The sequence below is a fragment of the Cynara cardunculus genome, assembly GCF_001531365.2.
Source record: "Cynara cardunculus var. scolymus isolate 2C chromosome LG 12, CcrdV1, whole genome shotgun sequence".
Taxonomy (NCBI): Eukaryota; Viridiplantae; Streptophyta; class Magnoliopsida; order Asterales; family Asteraceae; genus Cynara; species Cynara cardunculus.
The window spans coordinates 13,388,211-13,395,585 of NC_037539.1; positions in this window are offsets into that span (position 1 = coordinate 13,388,211).

The window sequence follows — 7,375 nt, forward strand, 5'->3', positions numbered from 1 at the left end:
GCCTTCCGGGCTTGTGACTGCGATGAGGGGCAAAAAGTGAAGTTTGGCTCTCAGATGCTAAGGGTGCAACCCTTACATGGTGGAATATTGTTATCTCAACCATAGAAGTTACAGAATTGGCCAAGATGAGTTGGGCCACGTTCAGAGAAAAGGTGATGGAAGAATATTGTAATGAGCAAGAGATGGACCGCATTGAAGAAGAGTTCCGAACTTTAAAGAAGGAAAATTTGTCGGTAAGAGACTACACTCGAATCTTTATGGAAAAGTTAAATTTAGTGGGGCATGTGGCCCCAACGGAGAAGGAAAGGATGAAAGCCCACCTCAAAGGGTTGCCTGCAGACATGATGGTAATGGTCAGGAACTCCAGAGCCTCAACCCTTAGGGAGACGATCGAAGAGGCAAAGGTCATGGAATTAGTTTTTGCTAAAGGGAAAGAAGAGAAGACGACAAGTAGTGAGAAGAGGAAGTGGGAAGGTCAATATGCACATTCCAAGAGGCCAATCCATTCCAACAGCAATAATCACGGAGCTTATCCTAGACATGAAACTAGGTGGTGTCCCAAGTGGCGCAGTAAGCATCACGGCCCGTGCATCACCAACCCTACTCCCATGAAATGCTTTAAGTGTGGGAAGGCATGCCACACACGAAATGAGTGTCCAATCAAGGGACCCATCTGTTTCGGCTGCGGAGAGCCGGGCCACTTCAAGAATGATTACTAGAAATTGAAAGCGGAGGGAGTCAAGGAAGGAAAGAGAGTACCCCGAAAGCAACCGGTCGAGCCTTTCAAATGTAGAGAAGAAGCTAAGGCATCGATGGATGTAGTGTCGGGTACGTTCCTTATTAACTCCGTACCTACACACGTACTTTTTGATTTGGGTGCTTCATGTTCCTTTGTGTCCACTACATTCCATCAACACTTGCATACGCTCCCTAATGCACTAGAAGATGCATTGATCATAGAGATAGCAAATGGTAGTCAAGTTTTAGTGCGTGAGATTGTTAGAAGTTGCGTATAGGGAATTGAGGGAAGGGAATTTCAGGTAGATCTCATACCCATGGCTATAGGCGGATTCGATGTCATAATTAGGATAGACTGGTTGGTAGAGAACCAAGTGGAGATCTTATGCTCTAAGAAGGTGATCCGAATCCCTTTGCTAGACGGGGACGCAATGCTAGTTTAAGGAGAAGGAAGGAAAGGGAATGTAGCACTCTTATCCACGACAAAGGCGTGTAAGTTTCTAGCTAAGGGATGCTCCTCGTTCATTGCATACGTGTTGGATACCAAACTAGAGAAAAAGAAGAATCGAAGATGTAAGGGTGGTTAATGAATTTCTCGATGTATTCCCTGAAGACTTACCCGGTTTACCACCCGATAGGCAGGTGGAATTCCAGATCGACCTTATCCCGAGAATTGCTCCAATTGCTAGAGCCCCTTACCGTTTGGTGCCATCCGAGATGCAAGAGTTGATGTCTCAGTTGCAAGACCTTCTTGAGAAAGGATTTATTAGACCGAGTTCATCACCGTGGGGAGCTCCAGTCTTATTTGTAAAGAAGAAGGACGACACCATGAGAATGTGTATTGACTATAGAGAACTCAATAAGGCCACCGTGAAGAACAAATATCCTCTTTCAAGGATAGACGGCCTTTTTGACCAACTTCAGGGAGCATGTTGCTTCTTAAAGATTGACCTTCGTTCGGGGTATCACCAGGTGTGAGTGAAAGAGGATGATGTGATGAAGACAGCTTTTAGAACTCGTTCCCGGCATTATGAATTCTTGGTCATGCCTTTCGCTTTGACGAATGCACGGGCGGTATTCATGGACTTGATGAACCGAGTGTGCCGACCATTCCTTGATAAGTCAGTGATAGTGTTCATTGACGACATACTCATCTATTCCAAGGACGAGTCGGATCATGAACAACACCTTCGAGAAGTTCTCGAAGTGTTAAAAAAAGAAAAATTGTATGCAAAATTCTCCAAGTGCGACTTTTGGTTAAAGTAGGTCCAATTCTTGGATCACGTTATCACTCGATACGGAGTGAAGGTGGACCCATCCAAGATTGAGGCGATGATGAATTGGGAACCACCAAAGAATCCGTCAGAGATTCAAAGTTTCTTGGGTCTGGCGGGTTACTACATGAGATTTATCCAAGACTTCTCCAAGGTCGCTTATTCCTTGACGGCATTGACTAGGAAGAATGTGAAGTTTATCTGGACAGAGAAGCAAGAAAATTATTTTAGAACTCTCCAAAGGAAATTATATGAAGCCCCGATCCTCTCCTTGCCAAAAGGATCCGAAGACTTTGAAGTTTTCAGCGACGCTTCGAAAATGGGGTTGGGTTGCGTCTTGATGTAAAGAGGAAAGGTAATAGCTTACGCATCGAGACAACTCAAGGATCACGAGAAGAATTATCCCACCCATGATTTGGAGCTAGCAGCGGTAGTGTTCGCCTTAAAACTTTGGCGACATTACCTCTATGGTACCAAGTGCATGCTTTTCACTGATCATAAAAGTTTGAAGTACATTTTCGATCAAAAAAAACTAAACATAAGGCAACGACTTTGGCTCAAGCTGCTCAAAGACAACGATTGTGAATTGCTATACCACCCGGGTAAGGCGAATGTAGTGGCAGATGCTTTGAGCCGAAAGGAGTATGGTAGTGGAATGAAAGCCGTGCTTACTAGGATTGATGTAATGTCTAGTCTGATCGATCAGATCAAAATGTCACAGTCTGAAGCACTTTTGGAAGAAAACCTCAAGAGTGAAGTAATGATGAAACAACATTTGCTTCTTATGGAGGATAGTCGTGGTTTAAAGTTATTTCAAGGACGTATATGGGTACCCAAGGTTAGGGGAAATCCTAAACTGTTGCTAGAAGATGCGCACAAGTCTAAATACTCCATTCACCCGGGTAGCACCAAGATGTATCGGGACTTGAAATTGACTTATTGGTGGCCTGTTATGAAGTTGGATGTGGCTCGTTACGTAGAGAGGTGCGTGACTTGTTTGTTGGTGAAAGTAGAGCACCAACGACCTTATGGTAGCCTATAATCCTTGGAGATTCCCGAGTGGAAGTAGGAGCACATTACGATGGATTTCGTGACCAAACTACCGAACACCTTAAGAGGTCATGATACGATATGGGTAGTGGTTGATCGACTGACAAAGAGCGCACACTTTTTGGCAATGCATGAATCGTTGCCAATGGAGAAGCTTGCCAGGTTATACATCAATGAAGTAGTCTTAAGGCACGGTATACCATTGTCAATAGTATCGGATCGAGATAGCCGATTCACCTCCCATTTCTGGAGCGACTTACAGAAAGAGTTGGGAACGAGGGTGAAGTTGAGTACAGCTTACCATCCTCAAATCGATGGTCAGAGTGAGCAAACCATTCAAACCCTTGAAGACATGCTTAGATCATGTGTTATCGACTTTGGCGGGAATTGGGATTCTCACCTACCCCTGGTGGAGTTCGTCTACAACAATAGTTATCATTCCAGTATCGGGATGGCACATTTTGAGGCGTTGTATGGATGAAAATGTAGGACTCCAGTGTGTTGGCTAGAAGCGGGAGAGAAATAGTTTGCTGGTCCCGAGATCGTTCAGGAAACGGCCGATAAGGTGAAGGGTATTCGGGAACGCTTAAAGGCGGCTCAAGATCGACAAAAGAGTTACGCAGACAAGAGGAACCGACCTATGGAATTCCAAGTGGGCGACCGTGTAATGCTAAAAATGTTCCCTTGGAAAGGCATTATCCGTTTCAGAAAGCGCGGGAAGCTAAGTCCCCGTTTCCTTGGATCGTTTACAGTCCTGGCTAGGGTAGGACTGCAAGCTTACAAATTAGAACTACCCTCTGAGATGGCCGGAATCCACAACACATTTCATGTGTGTTACCTACGTAAGTGTTTGGCGGAAGAAGAAAATGTAATACCAATTTCGGAAATTCATGTGGATAAGGACGACCGATGTATTGAAGAACCAGAAGCCATCTTGGAAAGAAAACCAAAGTATTGAGGCACAAAGAAATTGTCATGGTTAAGGTTCAATGGAACCATCACCGTGGGTCAAACGTAACTTGGGAAATAGAAGAGGACTTAAAGAGACATTACCCTCATCTTTTCGCTTGATCAAAAGAAAATTTCGAGGGCGAAATTTAATCCTAGGTGAGGAGGATTGTAACACCTGAAATTTTCCTTCTCCGTCTCGTTTGCGTGGTAAGCGTTCTCTACATCTATATAAATATAATATATATATATATATATGTATATTATTTGATAGGAGTTTAGACCCTACTACCTTATTAAACATTTCAAAAAAAAAGGAAAAAAAAGGGAATGCATTTACATAATCTTTTGGATTGTTACCCACTACTTTTGACCCTGACCAGTAGACTTTTCCTTACCTTAGAAGAATTCCCCTTTGACCTTGAGTCCTTACCTACAGTTTCTTTTGGTAGGAAGGTTGAGAAAGTAACATAGGGTTGAGAGCTCCACCTAGTACATGGAGTCCCCTCCACTCGAGGTAATCAAGGGAGTATTCAAGAAGGGAATTACCCAGTTCTGCAGCTTCTGTTCGAGAGGGAGTGAAGGGTGTGGTGAGCTCCATCTGAAATTAGTCTTTGGAAGAACCGGCAGCACCCGGAGGGAGCCATTTCAGCGCTTGCCACACCTACTTCCTCGACCTTCACCCGACTGCTTCTTCAAGCTTCGCCATCTGATTTCCCTAGCTTCGCTCGACTGTTTCCACAGCCGAGCTCTGCCTGCACTCTTCTCCGGCTGTTCCGTGACTTGGACCGCTTAGTAGCAGGCACTGCCGTGCCATTTCTCGCAGCAATCGCTGCTGTATCTCGCCAAACAGCAGTCGCGACTGTGCTGTTACTGAGCTGCTTCACCAAACGCCAATTGCTGTCGTTCTGTTTCATCGCTGCCCGCCGAACAGCAACTGCTGTCATTTTGTTTCATCGCTGCCCGCCGAACAGCAACTGCCGTCGATCTGTTTCATCGCTGCCCGCCAAACAGCAGCCACTGTTGATGTTGTTTCTTTGCTGCTCGCCAAATAGCAGCCGCTGTTGATGTTGTTCCTTCGCTTACCTCACCAAACAGGGGGCACTATTGAGTTATTTCTTCGTTAGCATCGTGCAAACAGCAGGCACTGCTGTGTGGTTCTTTGTTTTGCCCGACTCTGCACTCCTCCAATTTCTGTTGCTACTGTTGTCCCTCGAAGTTAGGAGTGAAATCTTGCTGCTGTCGAGTTTCCTTCCGTCTAACGCTAAATTCCGAGAGATTGGGATTTCTTCTAAATCCTACAAGGTGAGTTCACCTTAATCCTATATGTAAATCTATATGCTATTGAAATAAAGTACCTTACTATCCTATGTCTTAATTTACTGCACATACTCACTTAGGTAAAATGGTTTGTTTGGATCAAAAGGATGAATTTGGGAAATTTCATTATTAAAGAAAATTCGAGTTTGGACAAATGACTTTGATCAATTGGTAGGATGCTCCTTTCAAAGTGTTATTGGCTTTTGAACTCTAAAAGCTTCATGCCCGTAGTTCGTGGTTCTTCTTTGGTAAACGAAGGATATTTTACTTAAGAGGGGACACACGTGAAACCTTATTGTTAGATAAGTGATTTTATGCTCATGGCACCCTATTCATGTATTTTTCTAGAATGTAACGAGTCTTAAGGCATGAAGAGTCGTTTCATTATAGTTGTGTGAAAGATGGTGTAAGTTGGACTTAGACATTGTGATTATTATGTAAATTCCAAATCATCTTTTCCCACTCCCACTCGAAAATAGGCATTGTGATTATTATGCAATCTCCCTTTGATGGGTAAATCCTTGTTGAACTCTAGTTCTCGCTATGTATTTCCGATTCATATTATCTCCTACCTTATTTTATATATATATATATATATATATATATATATTTAGGGTGTTACAGTACAATACGGAGCCGATTAGTTGAATTTACTACCCACCAACTCCATTAAAGGATGTCTGCTCATGAATAGGCTTTTGTACTATTCACTGTAGCAAAGGACAAGTCTTTCTCTAAAAGCTTGTCGCGTGTTCAAACTCTACTGCATTGCATTAAATGTGCCTTTAATACAATGGGTATAAATAGATGTGTTCTATCTCCATGCAGAGATACACTCTCTAACCTTAATCCTCATGTGAAAGAACACACATATCTAAGAACGCAATACGCTTATCTTCAAAGCAAGTTAGAATCCCTTTTCAAGTATTCTAAATAGTTCCTACCCAGAAAAAGAACTCGCTTTCTTCTTAGTCTTAAACAGCAAACGTTTTCTCTTTGCTAAGAACTTTTGTGTGTAACTTAGATTGTTTAGATAGGTTATCTTTACCTTATCTTTTCTTCATACAATCTTTTCTTCAACTTTACTGTGTTTTTATTCATCCCCCCCTCTTCTACAAACTATTTCCAAATATCTTGTAGACCGTAAAGGGACCAACAAGTTGTATTAGAGCAGTGTTTTCTTTTCTTGTTGTTTAGTTGTTTTTTTGCATTATATTATCTCCTTCTCTAGATAGTTTTACTATTTTCAAATGGCTTTACAAAACACAAACACACACTTTCATGGTAATGGCTCTCTTGCCAAAACTCCCCGGTTTATTCGAGACACTTTAGTCTTTGGAAGAATCAGATGTACCTCTTTCTGGAAGGTGTGGATCCTGAAATTCCACACTATATAAAAAATGGACCATATGTTCCATACGCTATTTATCCGGCTCTTCCTGAAACAGCTACGACTGTCGCGATTCCTGAATGGAAGATTCCAACACTCCCTCATCAATGGAGTGATGAGGACAAGAAGAAGATAGCTATAGACACTCGTGCTAGGTCTATAATAGCTATGTCTCTTCCTGATGTGGTTTTTCACTCTGTAATGAAGATGAGAACCTCGAAATCCGTGTGGGACACTTTATGTGTTCAATATGAAAGAACCTCTCAGGTTCAAGAATCGAGGAAGATTAACTTAGTAAGACAATACTAAAGCTTTCTCTGTGGAAAGACTGAGACATTGTCTGAAGTACATCAACATTTTAATTGTCTTCTTATCGATTTAAGAACTGTCAGTAGGGAATATTCCAATTCTGAAATATTAACGAAGTTTCTGGAATGTTTACCTGAATCTTGGGATACTTATGTCATGTGTCTCAAGATGTCCAATGACATGTCCTCTCTCTCTCTCTCTTAGCACTCTATATGGGATACTTCTCAATCATGAGCAGTATCGACAGCTGAAAATGAATCTAATCAAGGATTCCAGAAAAATGAAGAGCTCTCCGTTAGCTCTAATCTTTGAAGATACTTCAGCTAAACTCTTATCTTCTTCTTCT